This window comes from Mesoplodon densirostris, chromosome 16, assembly GCF_025265405.1.
Source record: "Mesoplodon densirostris isolate mMesDen1 chromosome 16, mMesDen1 primary haplotype, whole genome shotgun sequence".
Lineage (NCBI taxonomy): Eukaryota > Metazoa > Chordata > Mammalia > Artiodactyla > Ziphiidae > Mesoplodon > Mesoplodon densirostris.
In genome coordinates, this window is record NC_082676.1 from 64,346,981 (window position 1) to 64,356,654 (window position 9,674).

The following is a 9,674-nucleotide window of genomic DNA, read 5'->3' on the forward strand; positions in this document are numbered from 1 at the left end:
GGTCAGTTGCCCTCAAGTTAGAGGAGGTTCTACATCACAAAACCTAACTCAAATTTTGTTGCTAAGGGACTCGTGTTGAGCAAACTCTGATGTTAACTTTAAAGGAGAGATTTATTCTTTGCCTTCAAATAACTTACAGTGGTAACAGGGGCAAAGGATGGAATCGGAAGGCTAAAATGATCACCCCTAAAAGGATTTAATTCACATCTAAATGAATAAACGTTATCACAGATTAAAACAGTCTAAAATCACACTATCAGGACTTCCCTGGTGGTCCAGTGGTTAAGACTCAGGGCTCCCAATGCAGGGGGCCTGGGTTTCATCTCTGGTCAGAAAACTAGATCCCCCATGCATGCGGCAAGTAAGAAGTCCGCCAACGAAGATCCGGCACAGTCAAAACAAATAAATAAAAAATAAATAAATATTTTTAAAATAATAAAATAAAATCACACTATCTCATAAATGTTGAATGCATATTCTTTAACATTTTGACAAAGAAAATATACCTAAAGAGATTATAAGTTTTAAAGGCAATTGGTGTAAATAGATCAAGAGTAGTGGAACAAGGGGATGTAAAACAACCAGGATATTCTATTGTCTACATAATATGATGTTAGTGACTGATGGAATCTTGATTTGTGTAAAGCAACTTGTATTTCCTTTCTGTAACAGTTTCTGCAAGTTCCTTTTTTTTTTTTTTTTTTTTGCGGTATGCGGGCCTCTCACTGTTGTGGCCTCCCCCGTTGCGGAGCACAGGCTCCGGACGCGCAGGCTCCGGACGCGCAGGCTCAGCGGCCATGGCTCACGGGCCCAGCCGCTCCGCGGCACATGGGATCCTCCCAGACCGGGGCACGAACCCGTATCCCCTGCATCGGCAGGCGGACTCCCAACCACTTGCGCCACCAGGGAGGCCCCCTATTTTTTTAAAGGCTGAAAAATCTCGGGCAAATGAAAACAATATCATTTACAACCCGGTACAGTTAACAGTTTTAAGTACTGCAAACATGCTATTGTAAGTAAAGATGCTGTGGTAAACGTGTTTGGGTCCACTTAGAGCATTTCAAGCGCTCTATACAATTATATTTAGTGTGTCACTGTTATAATCAAACTTGAAAAAAAAAAGCTTTAATATAAATGAAGATAGAACAATCAACAGTGAGGCGGGTATAAAATGCATACTTTGAAGTCCTACATACTTTGTAGAGATGGGCTGCAAATTTAGCTTCAGTCTTTCCAGAATCCACTTTGAAGAGAACTGGTTGGGAGATCCAGCGAGTCAGTGTGTCAGAGGTGGCTAATTGTCCCCTAGTATCGACTGTCTTCCTCCTCCTCCTCTCCCTTCTTTTTATTTATTTTTGGTTGTGTCGCGTCTCAGTTGCGGCATGTGGGATCTTTCACTGCGGGCACGCAGGCTCTTTGCTGTGGCAGGCGGGCTTCTCTAGAGTTATGGCATGCGGGTTTTTTTTTTCCTTCTCTCTCCCTCTCTCTAGTTGTGGCGCGTGGGCTCCAGAGCACGTGGGCTCTGTAGTTTTCGGCACATGGGCTCTCTCGTTGAGGCCCACAAACTCAGTAGTTGTGGCGCAGGCTTAGTTGCCCTGCGGCATGTGGGATCTTAGTTCCCCGATCAGGGATTGAACCTGCGCTCCCTGCGTTGGAAGACAGATCCTTTACCACTGGACCACCAGGGAAGTCCCATCTTCGTTCTTTTTAAAAAGCAACTGCTTTCTCATATCCTCTTGTAGTACTAGAACAGCACCCCCTATAGCAGGTAATAGCTGTCAAGCTGAGCTTATACTTCTTACCCTCCCTTGCAGCAATGTGAGGCTATATGCCAAAGTTTTTACCGATCGACAAGAGTGGAAGTGATGTGGACAACAAGTTCTTAAGCATGTCCTTAAGAGGAAATTGCTTAAATATTAATAATTGGTGAAGCTAGGTGAAAGGTACATAGGTGTTTACTGCATTATTCTTTCAAATACTCAGAAGGTTTGAAATTTTTAAATTAAAAGGATGAGGTTTTACAAAAAGGAAATTGCTTGTTTTCCTCATCCTTTCTCTTGCCTTTCATCATGTTCCCATCCAAGGAACATGGGGGCAGTGGTAAGCCCCTTCAATCACACAGGAAAGGCAAAACCCTTCCCAGGTCCTTGTTACTCAAAGTGTGGTCTTGTGGTCCAGCAGCATGAGCATCACCTGGGAGCTTGTTTAAAATGCAGAACCTCAAGCCTCACGAGACTGAATCAGAATTTGTATGAAGCACTCTGTAAGTGTAGCAGAGTTAACAACATTCTGTTGTTTCCAGGGTTCTACACAGAGCACTAATAAGATGAATTGTCAAAACTGAGAAGGGCATCTACATCCATTCAAACTTTAAAAGCACTTTCTAAAAAAAATGAGAAAATAATGATAACTATTCCCCCAGGGTTTACTATGTGCTGGGCACTGTGTAAGCAACTTACACAGGATCTCATTTATCCTCAGGACAATGGTTTCAGTCAGGTACCATGTGTTACTACAAGAGATATTCCAGGTAGTTGTCCTCTTTAAAAAAATTCCACTCTATCACATTGTGTGGGTGGTATTGACTCCACCCCAAAATGGTCCCTACTTTGGTCTAACCTGTTAAGTTCAACCCATTCTCCCTTGGCTCAGCAACTGGCTCAGATAACCCAGCAAGTGGGAAGGGGCCTCTCCTGACCACAGGAATTGGTTCAGGAAAGGTCTAATCAGCACTGAGCTCAATACTGATTGGTCCTCCAAGTCTTTGCTTTCCTGGTTTTTCTCTATTTTTGGTGTGTTTTGAGATATTTCTTCCACTTGATCTAAGAGACCACTGACTTTATGATGACCATCCTCTCCTTCAATTTACCTACTGAATGTTAATTAATTAATTAGGCTGCAACACACCATGCCGCATGCGGGATCTTAATTCCCCAACCAGGGTTCAAACCCGTGCCCTCTGCAGTGGAAGCGTGGATTCTTAACCACTGGACTGCCAGGGAAGTCCCTACTGAATGTAAGTTCAAAAACAAAACAAAACATGCTTTTCAGTTCCAGAAAGTTTTGCTATAATCGAACCTCCTCCAGTCATCGTATTTGGGTAGAGCTGCCATCTGTCTCTTTCATAAGTTTTATTTCCTCAAGAGCTGCCTATTCTGAGAGTTCTGCCAGCTCCTTCTCCCTCTGGCTGCCAAGTCTCTTCAAGTGTACTGTTATTTTTCTCTTGCCTACTCATGACTGTTTTCACCCTCTGGCCATGGGTCAAGCACAGAGATATCTACAGGCACTACCAGTGGGGGCGTCATCAGTCTCCACTTCTGCATTCGAGCCACGTTCCAAGCTGCCAAGAAGAGTGGTTCTCTGTGGAGCTCTTGAAGGGAAACCCTCAATTCCTGCCTCCTCAGCTGCAGAGCCCTTTCCCAGCTTCGGTGATAGGGAGGTAATCAGGCTCTGCTGGGTCAGGGAGAGCCGCAAGCTACCATCTCCATGGGCAGGCTCTGCCGTTCCAGAGCCCCGGCTGAACTACTCTAATTATGGAAGTAATACATGCTCACTGTAACAAATAGGAATTAACTTTCTCTGCCGTTCCACAAACTTCCAAGGCCAAGATCTCTCCAGAAATTAAGGCGAGATTAAGCATATTAATTTTCATCTCTCTCTCTGTTGCATAGAGGAATAAGGTCGGGTACCGCTGTCTTTTGCCAACCCTAGGTGATCCCAGCCACCCAGGGCCTTACTCACTGCTCTATCATAGATGGACTGCGGTTGGGGAGGTGGGGAGAGCAGGGGCTGGGGATAAGGTTTCCCTCCCAACACCCGGACATTCAGGTTGTACGCAGTATTGCCACTAAAAACTTTGGACAGAAACCTGCACATATTTCAGATTATTTCCTTAGCGAAAATTCCTAGAATGTTGATTTTTTTAAATATATATATAATATATTCTTTTAAAAAATATTTATTTATTTGGTTGCACGGGGTCTTAGTTGAGGCAGGTGGGCTCCTTAGTTGCAGCTCCAGGGCTCCTTAGTTGTGGCTTGCCAGCTCCTTAGTTGTAGCACGTGGACTCCTTAGTTGACGCAGGCAGGCTCCTTAGTTGTGGCTCCACAGCTCCTTAGTTGTGGCTTGCCAGCTCCTTAGTTGCAGCATGTGAACTCTTAGTTGCAGCATGCATGTGGGATCTAGTTCCTTGACTAGGGATCGAACCCAGGCCTGCACTGGGAGGGCAGAGTCTTATCCACTGCACCACGAGGGAAGTCCCGAATGTTGGTTATTTTTAATTGATTTCATTTTCAATTTGAAAACATTTCATTTTCACTTGAAAACAAATGCCACATTGCCTCCTGTCTCATACATCCTCACCAACATGGGATATTATCATTCCTTACCTCTCTGCACTCTATAAGGGGAAAAAAAATCTCATTATTTTAATGTGTACTTCTTAGTAAGTTTGATCACTTTTTTCTATTTTTATTAACCATTTACATTTCACCTTTATATGATTTTTACAGATGTATCCAACATATTTTGGTTTTGGTTTAACTTGGGGGGATTTTATGACATAAATACTTTTTTTAAAGTATGTATGCCCTGGACTTCCCTGGTGGCACAGTGGTTGGGAATCCGCCTGCCAACACAGGGGACACAGGTTCAAGTCCTGGGCCGGGAAGATCCCACATGCCACGGAGCAACTGAGCCTGTGTGCCACAACTACTGACCTGCGTGCCACAACTACTGAAGGCTGCGCACCTAGAGCCCGTGCTCCACAACAAGAGAAGCCACCACAATGAGAAGCCCGCACACCACAAAGAAGAGTAGCCCCTGCTCACCACAACTAGAGAAAGCCTGTGCACAGCAATGAAGAACCAATGCAGCCAAAAAATAAATAAGTAAATAAATAAATAAGTTTTTTAAAAGCAAAGAAGTATGTATGCCCATGGTAAAATTTTAAAAGCAGAACAAAAGGATATACGGTGAAAAGTAAGTTTCCTTCCCTCTGACTCTGAGTAACAGAGTTCTCCACTGTTACCAGCGTCTCTGCATGCTCTCAGAGATCTTATTTACATGGACAATATATTTTCATAAATAAAAAGCAAGTGTGAGTGAGATGAGGGCCAAGCTTGGGTACTGGATGCTTGTCCTCCCTTCTTCCTTCACTTAAGGATAGCTGTGCACTACTCTGTGGGTACCAGTAGTGACTGAGATGTGTTCTCTGCCTTTGAGAAGATGTGTGATTACAAGACGGTTTGATGAGGGTTTCAACAGAAGCACTTACACAGAATAATGGAACTTTCTGAATGTAATCTGAGTGAACATGTAGTTTCTAAGTGTCTGCTATGTGCTACACACTTCCTCAATGTCCTCATTTACTCTCCCAATCACCCTGAAAAGTCAGTATTGTTGTCCCATTTTACAATGAAACACCCACCCAAGGCCTTTATAGCATGCAGAATGAAACTTCTCTCTCCAGGGGCACCATGAAGGATGAAAGTCAAGAAACAAACAAATTGGTTCTTCATTTAAAGACGTGATGTGTTCTCTTGGATCACAACCTTCCTGATACCCAGGAAGACAGCTGACTTACCAAAACCAGCCTTTCCAGGAAGACACCAAAAACATTTTTCCAGGATCCCAGAAACAGATCATGAACAAGCCACTTCATGGCAAGCCCTGTAGACAGTCAGCTTGTTGACTAGCATCTTCTTTGCCTGAGAGGACTCTGGACCTCCCTGGGAGCACTCCCAGGAGAGGAGAAAGGTTCCAGGAGACTGGCTGGAGGTGCAGTGGATTGTTCTGACTCATGGTTCTGATGGGTTCATTAATATTTACATGGATCATAAGAAATCTGTTGCATTTCTTTACACTAACAATGAAATATCAAAAAGGGAAAGTAAAAAAAAACACAAACAACAACAACCCCTTTTGAAATTGCATAAAAAAATAAAATACTTAGGAACAAACCTGACCAAGGAGGTGAAAGAGTTACATGCTGAGAAGTATAAAACACTGATAAAGGAAATTGAAGATTATTCAAAGAAGTGGAAAGACATCCCATGCTCCTGGATTAGAAGAATTAATATTGTTAAAATGGCCACGTTACCCAAAGCAATCTACAGATTTAATGCAATCCCTATCAAATTACCCATGACATCTTTCACAGAACTAGAAAAAATAATCTTAAAATTTATATGGAACCATAAAAGATCCAGAATTGCCAAAGCGATCCTGAGGGAAAAGAACAAAGCTGGAGGCATAACCCTCCCAGACCTCAGACAATACAAAGCTACAGTAATCAAAACAGCGTGGTATTGGCACAAAAACAGACATATGGATCAATGGAACAGAATAGAGAGCCCAGAAATAAACCCACACAGCTACAGTCAATTAATCTTCAACAAAGGAGGCAAGAATATACAATGGAGAAAAGACAGTCTCTTAAGCAAGTGGTGTTGGGAAAGCTGGACAGTCGCATGTAAATCAATGAAGTCAGAACACTCCCTCACACCATACATGAATATAAATTCACTGGTGTAAAGACTTAAATATAGACATGACACCATAAAACTCCTAGAAGAGAACATAGGCAAAACACTCTCTGACATAAATCATAGCAATGTTTTCTTAGGTCAGTCTACCAAAGCAGTAGAAATAAAAGCAAAAATAAACAAATGGGATCTAATCAAACTTACAAGCTTTTGCGAAGCAATGGAATCCACAAACAAAATAAGAAGACAACCTACGAACTGGGAGAAAATATTTGCAAACGATGTGACTGACAAGGACTTAATTTTAAAAATATACAAACAGCTCATACAACTCAATAACAACAACAAAAAAACCCAATCAAAAAATGGGCAGAAGACCTAAGTAGACATTTCTCCAATGAAGACATACAGATGGCCAATAGGCACATGAAAAGATGCTTAACATCACTAATTACTAGAGAAATGCAAGGGAATTCCCTGGCAGTCCAGTAGTTAGGACTTGGCGCTTTCACTGCCGAGGCCCAGGTTCAATCCCTGGTCAGGGAACTAAGATCCCGCAAGGGCAGCACGGCCGAAAAAAAGAAAGAGAGAGAGAGAGAGAGAGAGAAATGCAGATCAAAACTACAATGAGGTACACCTCACACCAATCAGAATGGCCATCACTAAAAAATCTACAAATAACAAATGCTGGAGAGTGTGTGGAGAAAAGGGAACCCTCCTACACTGTTGGTGGGAAGGTAAATTGGTGCAGCCACTATGGAAAACAGTACAGAGGTTCCTTAAAAAACTAAAAATAGAGTTGCCATATGATCCAGCAATCCCACTACTGGGCATATATTATCCAAAGGGAAAGGGGTCGGGGAGGGATAAATTAGGAGTTTGGGATTAGCAGATATAAACTACTATATATAAAATAAACAACAAGGTCCTATACTGTATACCAGAGGAAAATATACTCAATAGTCTGTAATAAACCATAATAGAAAAGAAAAAAATACACAAAGTAGATCTACATGGGCAAATATAAAAAAATATCTCTAGATATACTTAAGTGTAAAGAAGCAAAGGCTATAACACATTTGTATTGTAAAATAAACAATGGAAAAAATTTGCATGAATCGAAGCCAGTACAACTAGGAACCAAATATTTTGCTTCTGGGGGGAGGGATAAATTGGGAGATTGGGATTGACATATACACACTACTATATATAAAATAGATAGGGCTTCCCTGGTGGCGCAGTGGTTGAGAGTCTGCCTGCCGATGCAGGGGACACGGGTTTGTGCCCTGGTGCGGGAAGATCCCACATGCCGCGGAGCGGCTGGGCCCGTGAGCCATGGCCGCTGAGCCTGTGCTCCGCAACGGGAGAGGCCCGCATACCGGAAAAAATAAAAAAAATAAAAAAAAATAAAAAAATAATAAAATAGATAACTAATAAGAACCTACTGTATAGCACAGGGAAGTCTATTCAGTACTCTGTAATGACCTATATAGGAACAGAATCTAAAAAAGACCAGATATATGTATAACTGATTCACTTTGCTGTACAGCAGAAACTAACACAACATTGTAAACCAACCATACCCCAATATAAATTAATTTCAAAAAATAAAAATAAAAGTTTTGCAAGGCCAAAAAAAATTTGCTTCCAAAAAAATTCCCTTTGGGTGTAAAATGATGCAAGTGTATAAGCTGGATCACCAAGAATGATACTGATTGCTGCAATTAAAACCAAGACAGAGGTGGCCACTTAGCCTGGACTAAGAGGGTCAGGCCAGTATATTGGGAAGGTCTGATTCTCCATTTTTATTGTCAGTGTACCCTGAGACTGGGCTTACCAGTCAGGCTCACAAAAGACTGAGGCTTAAATCAAATTCTGGTTTACTTGTTTATAGTCAAGAGTCACTGGAATGCTCTTAACCCTGCTCCAGACACCTCCTCCTCTCTTAGTGTTCCTGGGAAACTAGACTGCTAACCAGAAAGTTCTTGGTGAGCAGCGTATAAAGAGGAAAGAAAAGAGAGCCTTAAGGGAGATCTTTTACTCAGGCCTTTCTCAAAGGTCAGGAATACTGGCCCCACAAGTCCATGTTCCTTGTGTCTGAGCAGTGCCAGGAGGGCTGCCAGACTCTTGCTGACTCTTCTTTCTCTTGGCTCCATTCAGACTAGGCCGCTCTGTAAACACATTACTTTTCAGATCCATAAATCACGCCTTAACTTCCCAGGCTTTCCTTAAGGTCACTTAAAAAATTTTATTATTATTTATTTATTTATTTTGGCTGCACAGGCTCTTCGATGAGCGTACAGGCTTCTCTAGTTGCAGCACACGGGTTTCTGTAGTTGAGGCACGCGGGCTCAGTTGCAGGATGTGGTATCTTAGTTCTCTGACCAGGGATCGAACTGGGGCCCCCATGCATTGGGATCGCAGAGTCTTAACCACTGGACAACCAGGGACGTCCCGAGGTTACTTCTTATTTCTGCAGAAACATGATTTTATCTTTATTTTCCCTGTTTAATTCTCAAAATTCAGCCTTATTCCCCTCTTCAAGTTCTTGGGAAATGCCTCATTACAGGAAGCTATCTGTGGATTACACTGATGTATCTGATTGCTAAAGTGCCAATACACAACAGTTTTATTTAGAAACCTTTTCAATTATAAAGCTTATACTTTTTGAGCAGTTCTTTTATGGCAAGTGTTATGCAATATATTTTCATTTAATCTTCCCAATAATCACCTGAGACAGTTACAATCATTACTCCTATTTTGCAGATATGGAAACTAAGGCTTAGAGAGGTTAAATAATTAACCCAAGATGTTATAGCTGTTAAACTGTTAGGAGCAATTTCAACCCAGGCAATCTGACTCCAGAGCCCTGGCTTAAATAATCTGCTAATTATGGAAGAAATACATACTCACTGTAACAAATAAGAAAAATATAGAAAAAAGTATAAAGAAGAAAAAATTACCCTTTGCTCATCATCCAAAGATAATCACTCAACATTACTGTTTCCTTATTGCTCTTTTCAGTATATTTTCAATAATTATGATGGTATTTTATGTAAAATTTGGTATCCCATTTAAAAACTTATATTGGGGTCTTCCCTGGTAGTGCAGTGGTTAAGAATCTGCCTGCCAAAGCAGGGGACACGGGTTCGAGCCCTGGTCTGGGAAGATCCCACATGCCATGGAGCA